Genomic DNA, 24,322 nt, shown 5'->3' on the forward strand with positions numbered 1-24,322 from the left:
GATTGTATGTTTCCTACTGCTTAAGCTTCCGTTATGTGTTCTGATATATACCTGGTACCCAAAGGTCCAGGTGGATTATGATTTGCTAGGTTTTATTGTTATGAAAAAAAATGTGAAAATAAAGCAGGTCGTCACAGTTTGGTATCAGAGCCTAAGTTGCTTGGTTCTGTAAATTTTAGAATACAGCAAAAACAATACTAGAGTTTAGAAAATGATTTAAGGTTGTTCTATAGTTTGGAGGCAGGACTTTCGTGGTAGTTTCTGTATTTTTCCTGAGGTGACGATTTTAGTAAAATCATAGCAAACTATTGTCGAATTGTGTTCCTAGAATGTAGGGCTAGGGATTAGAAATGAGTTGAAAATATTAACATAAGTGGTGAGGATAGGTGAGTAAATTAAAAGGATAGGATTACTGAGTTGCAATTGTTATTTTCAGGATGGATCCAGGAGGAAGTAGTGTCAATACGAGTGGCAGTGATGGAGCAAGGCTATCAGGTGCAGCTAAGACCGACTCTGACGCGGTATTACGTAGTGTGGCTCAACAGGTTATGGCTGAGATCGCTAGGAACTCGAGGGAGGAGGGTGGTTCATCTGTAGGCCATGAGTGCACTATAGAAAAGTTTTCGAAGATGAATCCTCCAGCGTTCTTAGGTGACGTTGATCCTACAGCCGCTGAGAACTGCATACCGAGAAAGTCTTGGCTGTGTTGCAGTGTACTGAGGAACAGAGGGTTCTCTTTGCCAAATGATCAGCCTGGTCCATCATCTTCACAGTATCAGCAGGCACCTCAATCATATGCACCGCCTACGCAACCGACATATAATCCAGCCGTAGCTCCTCAACCGTAGTATCATCCGCAACAGTTTTCCCAGAGCTACGCACCACCAGGATTCCAACCAGTGTTAGCCCCCATTCCAGTAAAGAAAGCTTCTGGTGATAGTAGCGCAGGTGGCAACCATGCTCCGGCAATTCATGCAAATGCAAGTTACGACCAATGGAGAACTGAAAGATGTATGAGCAAGATGAGTACACAGCTCAATACCCTAGAAAAAGAAAAATTCCCTGCACAGCCTCAGCCTAATCCCCAGGTATACAGACAGCAACAACAGTCAGTGCACAATGTTTCAGGGGATGCTTATGAGTCAGCAAAAGCAGTTATTACTTTACGAAGTGGAAAAGAAGTTGCCCGTCTTGAAATACCTACTGATCAACAACCAACCGCGCCGACACCTGAGGCGGCAGATGAGACAGATAAAGGAAAGAAAAAATCAGATGAGGCAGCTCGAGTTCTACAAGGCTAGATAATAGAGGAAGAGCCAATTAAGGAATATCAACCTGTGGTCCCATACCCTCAACGATTGACATCTGGTCAAAAGAACAAGTATCATACAGAGATTCAAGAGATGTTCAAGCAGGTAAAAATCAATATTCCACTCTTAGATGCCATACAGCAGATCCCCGCATATGCAAAATTCCTGAAAGACCTATGCACCGTAAAAAGGAAACTGAACGTGAAGAAAAATGTTTTCTTAACTGAGCAGGTCAGTGCATTGATTCTCAATCAGACTCCACGGAAACTTAGAGATCCTGAGTCCCCTATGATACCAATCATGATTGGTGAATTTTGTATCGGGAGAGCTCTATTTGAACTTGGGAGTAGTGTGAATCTGCTTCCGTCTTCATTATATGACCAGTTGGGTTTAGGTGAATTGAAGAGAACTATTATGATGCTACAGTTGGCAGACAGATCCGTAAAGGCTCCACGAGGTATTGTTGAGGATGTTCTATGTAACGCCCCAACCTGGGTCTGTCAGGGAGTAATGCGTCTCTCCTCCTCCACCTGGACTAGACAGCAGGGGGCGGACCTTATCGGACTAATGACTGGCCCCACAAACTAACACATGTCATTTTCAGTGTGTTTTGTCCTCACTCACACACTTCCTGAGAAAACTTCCCAGGTGATCACCCATCCCAATATTGCTCCAAGTCAAGCACGCTTAAATATGGAGTTCTTATGGGAAAACTCCCGAAAAGAAAGATGCACATTGTTTATATGGGTAATAACATCTAATCTTTTTAAATCTTTCATCCATGGGGTATCACATTCTCCTCCACTTATAGAACGCAACGTCCTCGTTGCGAACCCACATTTCCAAACCCAGACGATGTGAATCTCATCACACTTCCGGTTAGGTGTTGGCTCTGATACCATTTGTAACGCCCCAACCTGGATCTGTCAGGGAACACTATGTCTCTCCTCCTCCACCTGGACATAAGCAATTTGCCGAACCTTGATAACACTTCTCTGTGTCACTTTTCTTTACTGCTTTCTGGTGCATGCTTAATTGATTTAATTGGACTATTTAATTTCTACTACATATTACAATTGATTTATTTTACTTGCACTAGATTGACTTTAGGGTTGTGAATATACTGCTGTTAGCATATTGACCTAGGGCATTAATTTTAAAAATACCAATTCACCCCCCCTCTTGGGCTCATGGTAAAGCTAATAGATTTATTATCAAAGCTAGTAAGAAAAGATTTAGTGAAAGGCTTGCCTAAAACAACATTTGTGAAAGATAAAATTTGTGATGCATATCAAATGAGTAAACAAACAAAATCTAGTTTTAAGAAAAAGAAATTTATATTTACCACTAGACCACTTGAAATGCTTCACTTGAATTTGTTAGGTCCTAATTATGTGCAAAGTCTTGGTGGTAAATCATATGCTTTTGTCATTGTTGATAGCTTTTTTAGGTTCATATGGGTGTTATTTCTCACATAAAAATGAATCATGTGAATAGTTTACTAAGTTTTGCAGGAGAATTCAAAATGAAAAAGGCTATAAGATAACTCATATAAGAAGTAATAGAGGCACTGAATTTACAAATGAAGGCATAGAAAACTATTGTGACCTAGAGGGAATATCACATAACTTTTCTGCACCTAGGACGCCTCAACAAAATGGCGTGGTAGAAAGAAAGAATAGGTCATTACAAGAAATGGGTAGAACTATACTGAATGAACATAAGCTACCTAAATATTTTTGGGCTGAGGCCATTAATACTGCATATTATGTCATGAATAGGACGTTGATTAGACCGTCACTTAATAAAACCCCTTATGGATTGTGGAAAACCTAATATTTCCTATTTTCATGTTTTTGGTGGTAAATGCTTTGTGCTTAGGGATAATGAACATCTAGGAAAATTTGATTCTAAATCTAATGAAGACATTTTCCTAAGCTATGCTCTTAATAGTAAAGCATATAGAGTTTCCAATAAAAGAACATTAACTGTCATTGAATCTATTCCATGTTGTATTTGATGAATCTAATTCATTTTCTAAGAAAGATGATGAAGATAATATTGGCATTAGAAAATGCTTAAACAAGTTATCTATTGAAAACAATGCAAGTGAAAATTCAAAAATAAATGATAAATCATCTGAAAATAATGATAATAAAAATGAAGTTCAGGAGGATCCTAGAAATTTGAAATTCATTAGGAACCATCGTATAGATCAAATCATAGGTGAATCATCCCGTGGTGTAGCCACAAGATCTTCCTTGAAGAACCTAGTGAGTCATTCTACTTTCTTGTCCCAAGAAGAACCTAAAAATATTAAAGAAGTCATAGAGGATGAGTCTTGGGTGATGTCCATGCAAGAAGAACTTAATCAATTTGAAAGAAGCAAAGTGTGGACCCTAGTTCCTAAGCCTAATGATCATACAATTATTGGAACTAAATGTGTATAGAAATAAGAAAGATGAGAATGAGGTAGTAACTAGGAATAAAACTAGACTAGTTGCCCAGGGTTATAATCAGGAAGAGAGAATTGATTTTGATGAAACATATAATCCTGTTGCTAGGATGGAAGCCATTGGTATGCTACTTGCTTATGTCGCTTTTAAAAATTTTAAATTGTTTCAAATGGATGTTAAAAACGTTTTTCTTAATGGCTATATTAACGAAGAAGTGTATGTAGAACAACCACCCAGTTTTAAAAATCATAAATATCCAGATCATGTTTACCGATTGTCTAAGGCCTTGTATGGATTGAAACAAGCTCCTAGAGCTTGGTATGAGAGACTTAGTGGTTTTTTTCTAGAAAATGGGTTTACCCATGGCAAGATTGACACTACCTCTTCATCAAATCCAAAATTGATGATATGCTCCTAATTCAAATTTATGTTGACGACATCATTTTAAAGACAACCAATGATGAGTTGTGTAATGAGTTTGCCAAATGCATGCAAAGTGAATTTGAAATGAGCATGATGCATGAGCTTAATTTCTTTTTAGGGTTACAAATTAAACAAGCTAAATATGGAACTTTCATATGTCAATCTAAATATGTCAAGGACTTGCTAATGAAATTTAATATGAAAAATTGTAAAATTCTTGGTATCCCTATTAGTTCTTCCATTAAACTTGATAAAGATGAGCATGGGATCCCTATTGATGTGAAATTGTATCGTGGCATGATTGAGAGTCTTCTATATCTTACTGCTAGTAGAACTGATATTATGTTTAGTGTGTGCATGTGTGCTAGGTTTCAAGCCGCTTCTAAGGATTCTCTTCTATTAGTAGTTAAAAGAATCTCTAGGTATCTAATTGGAACTATAGAGTTAGGCTTATGGTACCCTAAGCATACTACCTTTGAGATTGTGAATTATACTGATGCTAACTTTACTGGTAGCAAGGTTGATAGGAAGAGTCCTAACAGCACCTGTCACTATTTAGGACAATCTCTCGTTTCTTGATTCTCTAAGAAACAAAACTCAGTTGTCTTATCCACAGCCGAAACAGAATATATTGCAGCTGGTTGTTGTTGTGCTCAAATTCTTTATATGAAACAACAACTCATGGACTTTGAATTGCACTATGATATAGTCCAGATTAAATGTGATAATACTAATGCAATCAACATCTCTAAAAATCATCTCACATTCACGAACAAAACACATTGAAATTAGACATCACTTCCTTCGTGATCATGTGCAGAAATGGGATGTGGCTCTTGATTTTGTATGCACTAGTAAGCAATGGGCGGACATTTTCACTAAACCACTTCCAGAAGATAGGTTCATACAAATTATATGTGAATTAGGTCTCATGCATAGTAGAGATGCTTCCTAAATATTTCATAGTTTGCATAAACTTAGAGGAGCTTTCTAATAATTTCAAAGTCTAACAACTAATATAACTATTAATATCTTTCATTGGCTTGGACTTTATGAATGATACTGCAAACTAGTGTTCGTGCAATAAGAATTCTAACTTGTAGGTACATCATACCTCTCTCTTGAAAGGAAGATATTTTCCCATACTTGGCGTAGCATTTGCAACAGTGGAAACTATATCAACCAAGACATGATCAACCTAATTTCAACAATTAGCCAACAACTCCATGAATAGTAGACAAGGTAACCAAAAATGAAGTTAAAAGAATCCCTCTACAACAATATATAATCCAGCTTTCATTCATTTACAAAAATCTCCATACCCTGTTAACTATGGCTTACCCAGCTTCAATTCCTTTTTCGAGGAACGAGTGTTCAACTCTTCTTCCCTCTGTTGTCTCTCCATCCCAAGTATGAATTGAAATTTCTAAATTAAAAAAGAAGTCAAGTAAATAAGCTTGTGTATCCGGTAAGGAAATAGAACACCAGTACAATCAATTTAAAAGCACAGAGTGTGAAAACGGTGGTATTGATATGCACCATGATGAAATAAGCAGCACATGGTCCACCCAGGAGTGGCGCGCCCACACAAATGGAGAGGAAGAGATCAACTCAACAAATAAAATTCAATTACAAAATAGACCTTCAAGCTCAACCATAGTAGCCAATGGCGCAAAGGGTAGTGAGGTGCAAAGGGTATCTAGAACCTAGGTATGAGGCAAAGGTCCATGCCTCACAAACGTTAGGCGCATATTTATTAAAATTGTATGTAAAATACCCTGACAAGAACAAGCATAAACCACATTTTGGGAACCTTGAACCCTATTTTTTACTTGTTTTATGCATCTTATGGCTCAAACGTGGTAATCATTGGCTCGTTCGATGAAGGTTTGGTTCCCATGGGCCGTTTTACTTATAAGTAGAGTGACATTAGTTGGTTTGTGACAAAAACATGCATATTTCAGATTTTGGCCACCCGGAGCCCAATTTTTTACTTCTTTTGTAGGTCATACGATTCAAATTTGGGAATCGTTGGCTTGTTCGATGAAGGACTAGTTCCCACAGGTCATTTTAATTATGAGCAAGGTAGCGATAGTTAGTTTATGGCAAAAAACATGCATATTCCATGTTTTGGGCACCTTAAACCCCATTTTTTACTTGTTTTGTAGGTCATACGATACAAACATGAGAACCATTGGCTCAATTGATGTAGTTTTAATTTTCGTAGGTCATTTTACCAAGAAGCACGGTGGTGGTAGTTGATTTGTGACAGAAATATGCATATTCATTGTTTTAAGCACCTTGAACCCCGATTTTGACTTCTTTTGTATGTCATATGGTACAAACATGGGAACTGTTGGCTCATTTGACGCAGGTTTTGTTCTCACTGGTTGTTTTACTTATGAGTATGATGGTTGTATATGGTAGTCGGTTTGTGAAAATAAAAAGCATATTCCACGTTTTAGGCACCTTAAACCCTGTTTTTGACTCGTTTTGTTGATCATATGGTACAAACATGGGAAACGTTGGCTCGTTTGACGAAGGTTTAGTTCCAAAGGGTATTTTACATTAATAATGTGTGAGGGGTTAGTTGGTTTGTGGCAACTTATGCATTACTCATCTCTTTGGCATTAGGAACCCATTTTGACTCATTTTTTAGGTTCCTACGGTTCAAACTGGGGCTGGTGAAATGTCCTCTCACTCTAACCATCTGTCTATGGATGGAAGGCTGTACTAAATGCTAACTGTGTACCGATAGCCTCCTGAAAGCTTTTCTAGAATCGTGATGTAAACTGAGGATCCCGATCTGAAACTATGATTGCTGGTACACCATGGACGTGAACTATCTCCTGAACATATATCTCTGCCTGTTTGTCCATGGAATAGCTGACTTTAATGGGGATAAAATGGGCAGTCTTTGTCAAACGATGAACAACTACCCAAATTGCATTCAATTCCTACTGCAGTGGTGGTAACCCAGTAACAAAATCCATAGAAACGTGGTCCCATTTCCACTTTGGAATAAACAACGGCTGCAATTGTCCTATTGGTCTCTGGTGCTCAGCTTTAACTTGCTGGCACGTCAAGCATTGCTAGACAAACTCGACTATCTCTCTCTTCATTCCACTCCACCAAAAGTGCTCTTGCAGAGCCCTGTACATTTTAGTACTATCAGGATGGACTGTGTATAGTGATCTGTGAGCCTCCTCCAATATAGTTCTCCTGATTTCAGTATCAGCGGGAACACGTAGCCTAGTACAGAAATGCAGGGCTCCGTCATCTGATATGCTGAACTCCTCTCCCTGGCCATCCCTTACTCTAGCCATCACCTCTGCCAACTCTGCATCATCTCTCTAAGCTGCTTTTATTTTCTCATATAGCCTATTGTATAACTAGGCTGGCAACAAAACCCTGAGGACTATCCTCTACCAACTCTATGCTGAGTCTCTCCAAATCCATTAGGATCAAGTGCTGAATCTCCATGGCTGCTAGTGCTAGTCCCACTGATTTTCTGCTCAGTGCATCTGCTACTACATTCGATTTTCCTGGGGGGTAATTAATAGTACAGTCATAATCTTTAATAAGCTCTAACCACCTTCTTTGTCTCATATTTTTAATTCTCTCTAAGTGAAAAAATATTTTAGACTCTTGTGATCTGTAAAAATTTTGCATTTCCCACCATACAGATAATGCCTCCAGATTTTAAGAGTGTACACCACTGCAGCTAACTCCAAATCATGCACAGGGTAATTCTTCTCATATTCTTAAGCTGTCTAGAAGCATATGCAATAACCCTGCCGTGCTGCATCAATACGCACCCAAGCCCTTTTAGGGATGCATCACTATATATTACAAACCCATCCTCTCTAGATGGAATAACTAATACTGGGGCTATAACCAACCTTTGCTTCAACTCCTGGAAGCTTCGCTCACAGTCATCAGTCCATTCAAACCTTACATTTTTCTCGTAAGTTGCGTCGATAAATTGGAAAATCCCTCTACGAAGTGTTGGTAATAGCCTACCAATCCCAGAAAACTCCGAACCTCTTGAACATTTCCAAGCTTCACCTAATTAACCACTAGAGCGAAATCCAAGAAGATCAAAGAAACACTTAATGGGTTGATTCAAGACATTTGGGCTTATTAAAAAACGGGGTACTCCAAGCTTGGCCCAAAGAAAGCTGAAGGTGTAATAAACTTAATCCAAGTTTTTGATGGAGCTGATCTTGCTTAATTGATAGAGCTGATCTTGCTTAATTGGGTTGACTTTCCAAACAACCAAGTAGTTGGCTGATTGACTTTCCAAACAAATTTTTTGGCCGATTGACTTTCCAGGAAATTTGTTGGCTGATTGACTTTCCAGACAAATTAGCTGGCCGATTGACTTTCTAGACAAATTAGTTGGCCGATTGACTATTCAAACAAATTAATTAGCTGATTTACTTACCTATTTTGTAGTCTTTTCTTCAGCCATGCTTTATAAATAGCATGCAACCATTGAATGCAACATGGAATAAAAATGTGAGGTTTTGTTCCTTCTATTGGTTCTTCAGAGAACTTATGAACTTATCAAGGATTCTTCCTTGTGGCGTTCAAATTTCATACCTCGGTTCATGATTTAATTATAATCATTGGGTTAAGGTTTGTTACTTTATACCTTCGGTTTGTGATTTAATTATAATCATTGGGTCGAGGTTTGTTACTTTATACCTTCAGTTCACGTTTCATTTATAAACGTTGGGTTGGGGTTTCCATCAAAAATCTGAATTTTAGCTTTCTTGGGCAAGTATTCCAATATTGTTTGTTGGGTTTCAACGCGTGTCAATGAGGTTCACATCATTTGGCAAGTATTCCAATATTGGTTGTTGGGTCTCAACGCGCGTTGATTAAGATTCGCATCAACGATTTTTCTAACAAATACTAAGACAAAAAGTCACGATTTTAGGGTTTTATTGCAAATGGTTATGATTAGAACATGCTTTAAGGTGTTTTGACTTAAGGGTAGGCTAATAATATAGGTTGGATATGAAAATCAGTATAAAGCAAGATTTTTCAGGCCATGAAGGTTTTTTGGGGATGGAAGGGCCTTTAATAAATGAGATAATGCTACGATTTTTTTGATGAATACTAAGAGAAGGACGCGATTTTTTAAGGTTTGATTGCACGTGATGTTTAGGGATGGAAGAGGCCTTTAACATATGAGATAAATCTACGATTTTTCTAACAAATACTAATGCAATGCCACGATTTTTAGGGTTTGAATGGAAATGGTTTTATCATTAGAACATGCTTTAAGGTGTTTTGATTCAAGGGTAGGCTAATAATATAGGTTGGATAGGAAAATCAGTATAAAGTTAGATTTTTTAGGTCATGAAGGTGTTTAGGGATGAAAGAGGCCTTTAATATATGAGATAAAAATACGATTTTTCTAACAAATTTTAAGGCAAGGTCTCAATTTTTTAGGGTTTGATTGCACATGATTATCATTAAAACATGCTTTAAGATGTTTAGGGATGAAAGAGGCCTTCAATGTATGACATTTTTCTAACAAATACTAAGGCAAAGTCACGGTTTTTACGATTTGATAGCAAATGGTTATCGTTAGAACATGCTTTAAGGTGTTTTGACTCAAGGGTAAACTAATAACATATGTTGGACATGAAAATCAGTATAAAGTTAGAATTTTTAGGCCATGTAGGTGTTTAGGGATGGAAAAGGCCTTTAATATATGAGTTAAAATACAATTTTTTAATAAATACTAAGGCAATATCTCGATTTTTTAGATTGCATATGTTTATCATTAGAATATGCTTTAAGGTGTTTTGACTCAAAGGTGGCTAATAATATAGGTTGGACATGAAAATCAGTATAAAGTTAGAATTTTTAGGCCATGAATGTGTTTGGGGATGGAAGAGGCATTTAATAAATGAGATAAAGCTACGACTTTTGTAATGAATGCTGACGCAAATTCGCAATTTTTTAGGGTTTGGTTGCACATGGTTATCAATAGAACATGCTTTAAGGTGTTTTGATTCAAGGGTAATAAGCCAATAATCAAGGTTGGACATTGAAATTAGTATAAAACTAGATTTTTGAGGCCATGAAGGTTGAAGAGGCCTTTAATGAATGAGATAAAGTTATGATTTTTTTTTTTTTTTATAAATACTAAGGCAAAGTCATGGTTTTTTAGGGTTTGATTGAGCGTGGTTATCATTAGAACATGTTTTAAGGTGTTTTTACTCGAGCAAAGGATATAGGTTGGACATGACAATCAGTATAAAGCTAGATTTTTCAGGCCATGAAGGTGTTTAGGGATTGAAGAGACTTTTTCACGTATGAGATAAAACCACAATTTTTCAAACAAAGAAGCAAAGTCACAATTTTTAGGGTTTGATTGCATATGGTTTTATCATTAGAACATGCTTTAAGGTGTTTTGACACAAAGGTAGGCTAATAATATAGGATTGGCGTGAAAATCAGTATAAAGCTAGATTTTTCGGGCCACGAAGGTGTTTAGGCTTGGAAGAGGCCTTTAATGTATTAGATAAAGCTACGTTTTTTCTAACAATTACTAAGGCAAAGTCACGATTTTTAAGGGTCTGATTGCACAAGGTTATCATTAGAACATGATTTATAGTGTTTGGGCTCAACTGTAGGCTAATAATCTAGGTTGCACATGAAAATCAGTGTAAACCTAGATTTTTTTAGGCCATGAAGGTGTTTAGGGATGGAAGAGGCCTTTAATGTGTCAGATAAAACCTCAATTTTTCCATCAAATACTAAGGCAAAGCCACAATTTTTTAGGTTTTTATTGCGCGCGCGCGGTTATGATTAGAACATGCTTTTAGGTGTTTTGACTCGAGGATAGGGCAATGGTTGGATAAAGCAAGATTTTTTTTGGGCATGAAGGCCTTTGTGGTTAGGTATGAAAGCCTTTGTGGTTAGAAGAGGCCTTTAATGAATGAGATAAAGTTACGATTTTTCTAAAAAATACTAAGGCAAAGTCACAATTTTTCATGGTCTGATTTCACACGGTTATGATGAGAACATGCTTTAAAGTGTTTTGGTTTAAACGTAGGCAGGCTGCTAATAAATCTTGGTTAGACACTAAAATCAGCATAAAGTTAGATTTTTGAGGCCATGAAGGTGTTTTAGGGATGGAAGAGCCCTTTAATCTATGAGATAAAGGTACGAGTTTTCCAACAAATATTTTGATTGCACATGGTTATCATTAGAACTTGCTTTAAGGTATTTTGACTCAAGTGTAGGCTAATAATCTTGTTTGGACATGAAAATCAGCATAAAGCTAGACTTTTTAGGCCATGAAGGTGTTTAGGGATGGAAGAGACCTTTAATATATGGGATAAAGCTACAATTTTTTTAACAAATACTAAGGCAAAGTCACTGATTTTTAGGGTTTGATTGCATGTGGTTATCATAAGATTATGTTTTAAGGTGTTTTGACTCAAGGGTAGGCTAATAATCTAGGTTGGACATGAAAATAAGTATAAAGCTAGATCTTTGAGGCCATGAAGGTGCTTAGGGATTGAAAATAGGCCTTTAATGTATTAGACAAAGTTACGATTTTTCTAACAAATACTAAGGCAAACTCACGATTTTTAGGATTCGATTGCAAATGGTTTTCATTAGAACACGCTTTAAGGTGTTTTGACTCAAGGGTAGGCTAATGAATGAGATAGATTTTTGAGGTCATGAAGGTGTTTTGGGATGGAAGAAGCCTTTAATGAATGAGATAAAGTTACAATTTCTTTAATAAATACTAAAGCAAAGTCACAATTTTTTAGGGTTTGATTGCACATGGTTATCATTCGAACATGCTTTTATGTGTTTTGACTCAAAGGAAGGCTAATAATCTAGGTTGGACATGAAAATCAGTATAAACTTAGATTTTTTAGGCCATGAAGGTGTTTCAGGATGGAAGAGGCCTTTAATGTATGAGATAAAACTACGATTTTTCTAACAAATACTAAGGCAAACTCACAATTTTTCGAGTTTGATTGCACATGTTTACCATTAGAACATGCTTTAAGGTGTTTTTACTAGTAGGCTAATAATCTAGAATAGACATGAAAATCAGTATAAACCTAAATTTTTTAGGGCATCATTGTGTTTAGGGATAGAAAAGGCCTTTAATAAATGAGATAAAAATACGATTTTTCTAACAAATACTAATGCAAGGCCTTGACTTTGTAGGGTTTGATTGCACATGATTATTATTAGAACACGCTTTAAGGTGTTTTGACTCAAGTGTAGGCTAATAATAAAGGTTGGACATGAAAATCAGTATAAAGCTAGATTTTTGAGGCCATGAAGGCGTTTAGGTATGGAAGAGGCCTCTGATTTAACAAATACTGACGGAAATTAACGTTTTTTTAGGGTTTGATTGCTCATGGTTATCATTAGAATATGCTTTAAAGTGTCTTAACTCAAGGGTAGACTAATAATCTAGCTTGGACATGAAAATCAGTATAAAGCTAGATTTTTGAGGCTATGAAGGTGTTTAGGCACGGAAGATGCCTTTAATGTAGATAAAGCTACGATTTATATAACAAATAGTAAGGCAAAGTCATGATTTTTTAGGGGTTGATTAGAAATGATTATCATTAGAACATGCTTAAAAGTGTTTTGACTCAAGGGTAGGCTAATAATATATAGGTTGGACATGAAAATCAGTATAAAGCTAGATTTTTTAGGCCATGAAATTGTTTAAGGATCGAAGAGGGCTTTAATGTATGAGATATAGCTACGATTTTTGTAATAAATACTAAGAAAAAGTCACGATTTTAGGGTTTGATTACAAATGGTTATGATTAGAACATGCTTTAAGGTGTTTTGACTTAAGGGTAGGCTAATAATATAGGTTGGATATGAAAATCAGTATAAAGCAACATTTTTGAGGCCATGAAGGTTTTTTGGGGATGGAAGGGCCTTTAATGAATGAGATAATGCTACAATTTTTTTTTTATGAATACTAAGGGAAAGACGTGATTTTTTAAGGTTTGATTGCATGTGGTGTTTAGGGATGGAAGAGGCCTTTAACGAATGAGATAAAGCTACGATTTTTCTAACAAATATTAAGGCAATGTCACGATTTTTAGGATTTGAATGGAAATGGTTTTATCATTAGAACATGCTTGTGTTTTGACTCAAGGGTAGGCTAATAATATAGGTTGGACAGGAAAATCACTATAAAGTTAGATTTTTTAGGCCATGAAGGTGTTTAGGGATGAAAGAGGCCTTTAATATATGAGATAAAAATACGATTTTTCTAACAAATTGTAAGGCAAGGTCTCAATTTTTTAGGGTTTGATTGCACATGATTATCATTAAAACATGCTTTAAGATGTTTAGGGATGCAAGAGGCCTTCAATGTATGAGATTTTTCTAACAAAGACGGAGGCAAAGTCACGGTTTTTACGGTTTGATAGCAAATGGTTATCATTAGAACATGCTTTAAGGTGTTTTGACTCAAGGGTAGACTAATAACAAAGGTTGGACAAGAAAATCAGTATAAAGTTAATTTTTAGGCCATGTAGGTGTTTAGGGATGGAAGAGGCCTTTAATATATGAGTTAAAAATACAATTTTTTAATAAATACTAAGGCAAGATCTCGATTTTTAAGTGTTTGATTGCATATGTTTATCATCAGAATATTCTTTAAGGTGTTTTGACTCAGAGGTGGCTAATAATATAGGTTGGACGTGAAAATCAGTATAAAGTAAGAATTTTTAGGCCATGAATGTGTTTAGGGATGGAAGAGGCATTTAATAAATGCTTTAAGGTGTTTTGACTTAAGGGTAGGCTAATAATATAGTTTGGATATGAAAATCAATATAAAGCTAGATTTTTAAGGCCATGAAGGTGTTTAGGGATCGAAGAGGCCTTTAACGTATGCGATAAAGTTACGATTTTTCTAACAAATGCTACGGCAAAGTCACGATTTTTAGGATTTGATTGCAAATAATTATCATTAGAACTTACTTTAAGGTGTTTTGACTCAAGGCTAGGATAATAATATAGGTTGGACATGAAATTCAGTATAAAGCTAGATTTTTGAGGCCATGAAGGTTTTTTAAGGATGGAAGGGGCCTTTAATGAATGAGATAAAGTTACGATTTTTCTAACAAATACTAAGACAAAGACACGATTTTTTAAGGCTTGATTGCAAATGGTTATCATTAGAACATTGTTAAAATCCCAAGTATTATTGTAAATAATTAATTAGGAAAGTGGGTAAATGTGGGGAATTTGATATTATTTGGGAAGAAGATTATTTCCTTGTTTAGAATATGGAATTGTATTGTATAAAGATTGTGATGTACATATGAAGAATTAATTTAATAGAATTCATAAACTTATGCTTACATGGTATCAGAGCTAGGGTTTCTCAACCTTAGCTAACTATGGCCAACGGCACCGTCAACAGCAGAGGGTCAACCTCGTCTGCAAATATTGACGGTGACTCAGAGGCCACTTCTATTGGGGGTTCGAATGGACTTGATAACATCTCCTTTCCACTCTCAGTGGAGAAATTAAATGGGAAAAATTATCCTGAGTGGGCTCAATCCATAAAGTTGGTGATTGAAGGAAAAGGGAGACTTGGCAATCTTACCGGCGAACAGAGGAAACCTGACTCTACCGACGTGGTTGCCTTGCAAAAATGGAGGTCTAAAAACTCCATGGTCACCACCTGGCTTGTCAACTCGATGCAGCCATCACTCGGGAAAATCTACCTATTCTTACCAACGACGAAGGATGTTTGGGACGCTGTTCGTGAGACGTATTCCGACGTTGAGAGTTACTCGCAAATCTTCGAAATCAAGACCCAATTGTGGTAGATGAGGCAAGGGGAGAGAGGCGTTACGGAGTACTTCATGGAGATGACCCATCTCTGGCAGGAACTTGACTTAAGCACCAACGAGGAGTGGGAGTGCTCCGGTGATAGCACACGATACCGAAGGAGGCTCGAGAACGAAAGGCTCTTCGAGTTCCTGCCGGCCTGAACCGGGATCTAGACGACGTGAGGGGACGCATCCTTGGCCGACGACGTCTTCCCTCAACTTGGGAGGTATTCACAGAAGTGAGGAGGGAGGAAAGCAGAAGGCGCGTAATGCTGAGGCCCCAAAATGACCCTGTTGGGTTGGACCTACCCGTATCCGCCCCAAATCTAAATGGGCACACTAATGGGCCTAATGTCTCGGCCCTTATATCAAAAGGCCCAGGGGGATCCAGCCAACGACCACAAAAAGGTAAATTATGGTGCGAACATGTTGGTCATTCAAAAGACACTTGCTGGGAAATTCATGGAAAACCGGCAGATTGGAAGCCGAGACAATACCAAAAAAATCGTGGGTACCAGACTAGCACTGACAGGTCAATTGAAAAATTACAAGGAGAAAAAATCAATACCTCTTCAAGCAGTGCATTCAATCCTGAACAGTTAGACCAGTTATACAAAATGATTTCATCAATTCAAACATCGGGTCAGTCTTCTGGTTCCCTGGCTTACCAAGGTAATTATCTGACAGCTTTCAATACTACATCCTGTTACAAATCTCCATGGATAATTGACTCGGGCGCATCTAATCATATGACTGGTTCTTTTCAATGTTTTTCATCCTACTCACCATATGTTGGGAATTTGAGAGTAAAAATTGCAGATGACTCTCTCTCACCAGTTGCGGGTAAAGGAAGTATTCGCATATCTGACTCGATTATTTTACAATTAGTCCTACATGTTCCCAAATTGTCTTGCAATCTATTATCCATCAATCAATTAACAAAAGACTCGAATTGTTCTGCTAAATTTGTTTCATCTCATTGTGTTTTTCAGGACCTATCATCGGGGAAGACGATTGGCATTGCTAAAGCGCATGAGGGACTCTACTACTTTGAGGAGGCAAGCTTGAGCGAACTGTGTAATACTACAATTTGTGATTCTGTATCTATTTCTAGAGATAGTGAACTTTTGTTATGGCATGCAAGAATGGGTCATCCGAATTTTCAATATTTAAAACATTTGTTTCCGTCTATTTGTTCAAATAAAAAATTCCCTGAGTTTCAATGTGAAGTGTGTGAGCTTGAAAAACACCATCGAACTTCCTTCCCATCATCCATATACAAACCATCTCGCCCATTTACTATGATTCATAGTGATTTGTGGGGTCCCTCACGTTCACTCAATCGCACCAATACAAAATGGTTCGTTACGTTTATTGATGACCATACTCGCCTTTGTTGGGTTTACTTGTTGAAAGACAAAACTGAAGTCCGCTCCATTTTCATCAATTTTCATTCCATACACAGTTCCAGACTACTATCCAAATTTTACGTACTGATAATGGTACGAAATACTTTAATACTATTTTGGGAACCTATCTTCAAGAAAATGGGATTGTTCATCAGAGTTCTTGTGTGGATACCCCTCAACAAAATGGGGTGGCTGAATGGAAAAATAGACATATACTTGAAGTAGCCCGGACGTTAATGTTCACTACCAACATGAAAACTATTTTTAGGGCGATGCCATCTTAACAGCCACACATCTCATTAATCGAATGCCAAGTCGAGTACTTTTCTTTGTCACTCCTCTTCATAAATTCCAGGAACACTTTCTTGCCTCTCGTCTTCTATCCAGTCTTCAGCTAAAAATCTTTGGTTGTACTACGTTTGTTTATGTTCATGCACACAACCGGGACAAATTGGATCCACGTGCCGTTAAATGTGTCTTCCGGTCTCCAAAAGGCTGTTTGTTAGTTTTGACGTTACTTTCTTTGAAACCACTCCTTATTTTCCAAAGCCCTCTCTTTAGGGGGAGACATGGAGTGAAGATCGGTTCTTTGACTTCTATACTATTGATTCTGTGTCATCTGAACCCGTACCATCTATTGAGCCTTCTGTTGCTTCATTCCATGACCTATCTATCGAGTCTTCCATTGCATCAATTCCTGACCTTCCAAACACAAAAAAACACTTAACCTCAGGGGGAGATACAGGAAAGCAAAACAACACAGAATTACTTGTTTACTCAAGAAAGCCGAACACAAAGAACAGGGAGAATCTCATACCTGAGGCACCAAGAACGTCGGAACCGGTGATGGCTCCAAATAACCATGAGTCAATGTCCAATGGTGATCTGGTAATTGAGCTTTCTTTTGATAATCTTGTACCTGATGATATCAACTTACCTATTGCAATGAGAAAACAAACGAGGTCGTGTACTCAATACCCCTGGTCTAATTACATGTCTTATAAAAACTTGTCTATAGGATATCATGCTTTTGTCTCTAACCATGACAGGGTGAAAGTACCAAAGAACATTCAGGAAGCTCTAGAAATACCTAAATGGAGAGAGGTAGTCATGGAAGAAATGTGAGCTCTAGAAAAAAATGGAACTTGGGAGTTGATAAATTTGCCGAGAGGGAAGAAGCCAGTGGGCTGTAAATGGGTCTTCACAATGAAATATAAATCTGATGGGACAGTTGGAAGATATAAAGTCAGGCTTGTTGCAAAAGGATTCACATAGACTTACGACATTGACTATACAGTGGCATTTGCATCAGTGGCAAACTTAAATACAATACGAGTTTTCTTATCCTTGGCAGCCAATTTAAATTGGCCATTACAACAACTTGATATTAAAAATGCCTTTTTGAATGGAAAGTTAGAAGAAGAAGTATACATGACCATACCACCTGGATTTAGTGGGAAAGGTGAAGAAAACAGAGTGTGTAAACTCAAGTAGTCCTTGTATGGGCTCAAACAATCTCCCAGAGCATGGTTTGACAGATTTGCAAAAGTAATAAATAATCAAGGTTATCAACAGGGGCAATCAGATCATATCTTATTCTTCCAGCAGTCTGAAAGAGGTAAGAAAACAATTCTTATAGTGTATGTTGATGACATAATCCTTACTGGTGATGATACAGTAGAGATGGGGAGATTGAAGAAAGTTCTGCTGCTAAATTTGAAGTTAAAGACTGGGGACAAATGCAGTATTTTTTCGGCATGGAAGTGGCAAGAATGAGAAAGGGAATTAGTGTCTCTCAACGAAAGTATGTTACTGATCTCCTAATTGAAACTGGCATGCTTGGATGCAAACCTAACGAAACACCGATTGAAGTGGTAAAGAGGGTTGAAGATTGTGGAATACCAATTGAAAAGGAAAGGTATTAGAGGTTGGTTGGAAAACAAATCTACCTATCACATACTAGACCAGATATTGCATTTGCAGTCAGTGTTGTAAGCCAACACATGCATTCACCAAAAGAGGCCCACTTAGATGTCGTATACAAGATCCTTCGATATCTCAAGGGATCCCCGGGAAGAGGGCTCTTCTTTAGGAAATGTGAAAGTAAGGAAGTAGAGATCTTTACAGATGTAGATTGGGTAGGATCAGTGGAAGAAAGAAGATCCACCATAGGTTATTGCACATTCGTCTGGGGAAATCTGGTAACTTGGAAAAGCAAAAAATAGAACGTGGTGGCTCGTAGTAGTGCTAAAGCGGAATTCAGGGCAGTTGCTCAAGGGATATGTGAAGGACTGTGGTTACGGAAACTCTTGGAAGAATTATAGGTCCCGGTGAAATTTCCTATCAAACTCTATTGTGACAATAAGGCAGCTATCAACATCTCTCTCAATCCAGTTCAACATGATAGGACAAAACATGTGGAAGTAGACAGACACTTTATTAAAGAGAAAATCGAAGAAGGAATTATTTGTATGATTTATGTACCTACCAAGGAACAAACTGCAAATGTTTTCACTAAAGGGTTAGGACGACAGAGCTTTGATGATCTCATTAGCAAGTTGGAGATGATTAATATTTATGATCCAACTTGAGGAGGAGTGTTAAAATCCCAAGTATTATTGTAAATAATTAATTAGGGAAGTGGGTAAATGTGGGGGATTTGATATTATTCGAGGAGAAGATTATTTCCTTGTTTAGAATAGGGAATTGTATTATATAAAGATTGTGATGTACATATGAAGAATTAATTTAATAGAATTCATAAACTTCCGCTTACCAACATGCTTTAAGGTGTTTTGACTCGAAGGCTAATAATCTTAGTTGGACATGAAAATCAGCATAAAGCTGGATTTTTGAGGCCATGAAAGTGTTTAGGGATGGACAAGGCCTAAAATTTATGGGATAAAGTTACGATTTTTCTAACAAATATTGAGGCAAAGTCACGATTTTTAGGATTTGAATACAAATGATTATCATTACAACATGCTTTAAGGTGTTTTGACTCAAGGGCTATAGGTTGGACATGAAAATTAGTATAAAGTTATATTTTTTTTGGCTATAAAGGTGTTTAGGAATGGAAGAGGCCTTTAATATATATGAGATAAAAATACAATTTTTCTAACAAATACTAGGGCAAGATCTCAATTTTTTAGGATTTGATTGCACAAGATTGTAATTAGAACATGCTTTAAGTTGTTTTGACTCAAGGGTAGGTTAATAATCTTAGTTGGACATGAAAATCAGCATAAAGCTAGATTTTTGGGGTCATGAAGGTGTTTAGAGATGGAAGAGACCTTTAATATATGAGATAAAGCTACGATTTTCTCACAAATAGTATGACAAAGTGACGATTTTTTAGGCTTTTATTGCAAATGGTTATCATTAAAACATGCTTTAAGGTGTTTTGAATCAAGGAAGACTAATAATCTAGGTTGGACATGAAAATCAGAATAAAACTAGATTTTTTAGGTCACAAAGGTGTTTAGGGATGGAAGAGGCCTATAATGTATGAGATCAAAATACAATTTTTCTGAAAAATATTAAGGCAAAGCAATGGTTTTTTAGGGTTTGATTACACATGTTTATCATTAGAACATGCTTTAAGGTGTTTGGACTAGAGGAAAGGCTAATAATCTAGGTTGGACATGAAAATCTGTAGAAAGCTAGATTTTTGAGATTAAGTTAGGATTTTTCTAACAAATACTAAGACAAAGTCACGATTTTTTAAGGTTTAAACATGGTTATCCTTAGAACATACTTTAAGGTTTAAATGGTTATCCTAGCCTAGGCATTTGTCTCTCTCAATATATCTTTTTTTTTTTCTACAAAAAAAACATATAACTATAAAATGAAGTTGCTAAGCCATTTAAGTATTCCAGACCATAGTACCTACTGCAATTTCTTGAGAGCTAATAGTCAACCACAATTTTGAACATAGCTAAAATGTTTTCACTCATTGGTGATGAACTACCTTAACAATTATAAGCTAAACATTGTACAGTGAATACCATCTTTAAAACAAGACGTATAAAGTGTTGAGGGGCACAAAAGCTCGCTCCATGTCAACTAATGCAACCACCATTTTCTTTGCTTCATTTTAAAACTCATCTAGTCCAGCACTGACAATTCCCACGACCTAAGATAAGATTTAAATTAAACTAGTAATTAATGGTGAAGAAGAAGACAAATATGGTGATGGTCATGGAGATGGTGGTGGTGGTGGTGATGACCATGAAACAGCTCACAAGGGCTGGTTTTCTGCTTGGCTGATAAAGGTGATAGGGACAAGATAGGATTGATTGGCACAAAAGAAGGAACTAGGAAAATAATAGAAAATTAAGAGAACCCAAAGAAGGTTATAGGAAATAAATGGGAAAAATAAAGCAAGAGAGAAAACCAAACCAAGATTCAACTTAGGGTTTGATTCTCATATTTCCAGTATCTTGATCTGTTCCGAAGTAGTACACAATCAGACACATAATTTGGAAAATAAATACCAAATGCCTAATTAATGAAACCTTTGCAAATCCAAAGAGCTGAAAAATTGTATGATTAAATCCAACTATCGTAATTTTTCCCACACATAACATCGTTGACATTCCCCATCATTTTCCCTTGGAAAAATTCAACCTCGAATTTGAAACAATGAACGCATGGATGGGACACATAAAATTGGAAATGAACAATATTCCCCAACTTTCAAAAATTCAAGGGAATAAAGTCATTGAAGACAAACTTATTGATGAATTCCACGTATGCAATCTCACATGTCTTCAACTTTGAACTCAACAAACTTACCTTCTATGGATGGCTTAATCTCCGCAATTTCCAAAAGTTCAAATTTCTTGGTGGATCTTAGGGATTATATGTCATCTCTGTTATCAATATGGGCTCATTAAACATCTCCGTCTCTCCCTTCTTCAAGAATAGACTGTCTAGCCAACTATGTGTTTGATAGCTATCAAAATAGTTTGGTTGTGGCAATGGCCACTTTTATCTACTATCTAAACAAGCTAGTAGTTCTGCTAGTATATACTACTAATGTCCATGATTCCCTCAGGCTATATTGTTGTTCTATATTAATCCATTCCACAAGGACGCAGATATATACTGTTGTTCTATATTAATCCATTCCACAAGAACATAGATATATATTGTTGTTCCATATTAATCCATTCCACAAGTATGCAGATATGTCTTGAGACCTTCAATTCATGCATATCTTACTAAACAGACTTGAATTGGTCCTTGACTTTTTTTTTCTTTGGCTCTCTTTATTTTTTCTTAATTTTTAAAATTTTTTTCCCTCTAGGATAATTAGATTAAATAAAGCAAATCTGTTTTCTAGGGATTAATTCTCATCTTATTGTAAGCAAGGTTAAGAAATTTTGAGATCTTTGCATTTTTCACAGCATTTATTAATCCACAATTATGCTTAACTTATTAGGGATTTGCTATTATTTCCCAAATTATGTTTCCTTATTTAAGGAATTGCTATGATTTCCCAAATTATTTTTTTCATTATTTAAATTTACGAGAAAGCCTATACAAGGGGATGATGTGGAACCACGAAGCAGATTGGAAATACTAACTAAGCCCAAAATGAGAAACATACTTTTGAAAATAATATCCCTAATAAATGAAACATAATTGCAAATCCCTAAATGTTGAAGATTACGAGTTAAATCCAATTATCCTAAATTGTGCCAACACTAATGATAAATGCGAAGATCTCCAAACACTTCATCTTGCATAGTTGACATCTTGACAATCCCCAACAAGCACCTTGTGGTTTGTTCTTAGGAGGGAATTTCCTTTTGGTTTGTTCTATGTGCAGAGAGCAAGCTGTAGTTTGTATAAGATCTTAGGCATTACATGTCAAGTCAAGAAAGCAGAAGTAATATTTTGCAGGCAACATCAATACAATCGTATTTATGAAGGTGAAAATTGGAGGCCAACTTCTCTGGGCATCCAAGGCACAAACCCTCTTTCGAACCTACAAAAATCAAGCCCAGAATTAAAACTCCGAGCTAACTGCCCAATACTACAGCCAAAGATTAAAACAACTAAAATTACCCTGTAAATAGAAAAAAAAAAAAGCATAGAAATAACACACTAAACTTTTAAGACAACTGAAGCAAATATAAACTAAAATCCTACAATGAACTAAATAACCCCCCAATTGGTCCCAAATCAATCTTAGCATTGCTGAATGAGAACTCTTAACTTTTAATCAAGGGCTTTGCCTTTTCTTTTGTAAACTCAATGTGGTTGCAATAGTCTCGTTGTTTCCATCAGCAAATATGAATACTGAAATTTTAAAATTCTAATTTTTCCTTTAGGGTTAAAGGGTCTTTGAGCCTCATTAGTTTACAGTTTGTTTCTCTAGTAACCACATCAAATAAAGTCCATATTAGACGAAACTTGAGTGGAGAAAGACCTAACAGGACTTGCCCATGTGCATTGTCACATAGGCATATAAAAGAAGGGTGCTTGGGCACACTCATCTAGTTGACTGAACAAGAATTTGATGAAACTAAGTATTATAATGTCTAAAATTCCCAACATGATATTAGCAAAAAAACAAAAAAGTGAGGGTTTCTTGCTATCACTAACCAAAAATATGAAAATAAAAACCATATATAGAACCTTAAAAAAAAAAATATAGCAGCTTAGCTAGTTATATTCCCACAAGGCCAAAACTGAACAAACTGAAAAAAAAAAAAAATTAAAAAATTGATTGAGCACATAACCATTTTTTGTCATTACAACAATTAACTATCATACCATCCTTCAATCATGATAAATTTTCCTTCATTTACGTAACAATTTAATGGTACCATTATAAAGCTTTAGTAAATCAAGCACTAGAAATAAATACAAAGCTTGAATCAATTAAAATATGATTATAATAATGAAAACATTTTTTTTTTTGCATTAGTACTCCAAGAACAATACTATTTTATATGAAGGTTTAAACATTTCTTTTAATGAAGTTTTTTGTTCTTTAAAATTTTTAGAAATTTACAAGAAATTCTCGCTCTAAAGCCTTGGATTTTGATTTATATTAGATTTGTATAAAATGTAATATAAAATTGTATTTAAATATGTCCAAATCGACCCAAATCACAACGTAGGATTTTGTTTTTATTTTTATGTGCAACGATTTTATCCCAAAAAAAAAAATTTGAATATTAAAATTCTACAGAAAAAGGTTGCCACAAAAACAAACTCTGGAAAATCTACCTTTAAATTGTTGCCACAAACCTAGGAATAAACAACAAAAGCTGAAAGCTAGCAACAAGGACATATTATAGCCACTACTTTTTGTAGTAAAAAAAAAATAAAAATAAAAATAGAAATGATATCAAATAGCACCTTAGTAGAAGAAACAAGCACTAAACTAATCTCGGAAAAAAAAGGCAGAACAAGCTGCATGTTTACACACACACACACACACACACGTGTGCACCTGATAGATGACTCAGGTATGAGTGTTTTTTCCATTCTTACATGGCCACATGAATAGCATAGTTGTAATTGAAGATTCATGCATTACTTAAAATTGAAACCTAGATGTCTTGATAAATGTGAGAGATAAATTTCAATGACAAATTAAGCACGAAAGGCTTATGAATAAGGAGGTTAATGGCAAAGTCGGCACCAAAGCATCCTCACAAGGATCTCTAGTTCAGAGCAGAGGAGAAAACAAAACTTAAAAATCACATTGAAACCATTTGAAAAAATATGAAGGCAGTTGTCATTAAAACTAAATTTGAAAATATGAAGTCAATCATCTAACAATGGATCATCTAATAAGAATCTGTTTTCTATAAAAAAGTCATAAGAAATCAAGATAAGGA

General features: G+C 36.1%; 1 long non-coding RNA gene across 1 annotated transcript in view; it reads right to left on the minus strand.

Moving 5' to 3' along the window:
• LOC131159904 (uncharacterized) overlaps positions 1-24,322 on the minus strand; it is an 82,863-nt gene that overhangs the window by 50,620 nt on the left and 7,921 nt on the right. The window contains exons 4-5 of the long non-coding RNA XR_009137885.1: positions 5,531-5,615; positions 5,304-5,387 (exon numbers count right to left, since the gene is read on the minus strand). This is a non-coding gene — a long non-coding RNA (uncharacterized LOC131159904). The remainder of the gene's footprint in view (positions 1-5,303; positions 5,388-5,530; positions 5,616-24,322) is intronic.

The sequence above is a fragment of the Malania oleifera genome, chromosome 7 (assembly GCF_029873635.1).
Source record: "Malania oleifera isolate guangnan ecotype guangnan chromosome 7, ASM2987363v1, whole genome shotgun sequence".
Taxonomy (NCBI): domain Eukaryota; kingdom Viridiplantae; phylum Streptophyta; class Magnoliopsida; order Santalales; family Ximeniaceae; genus Malania; species Malania oleifera.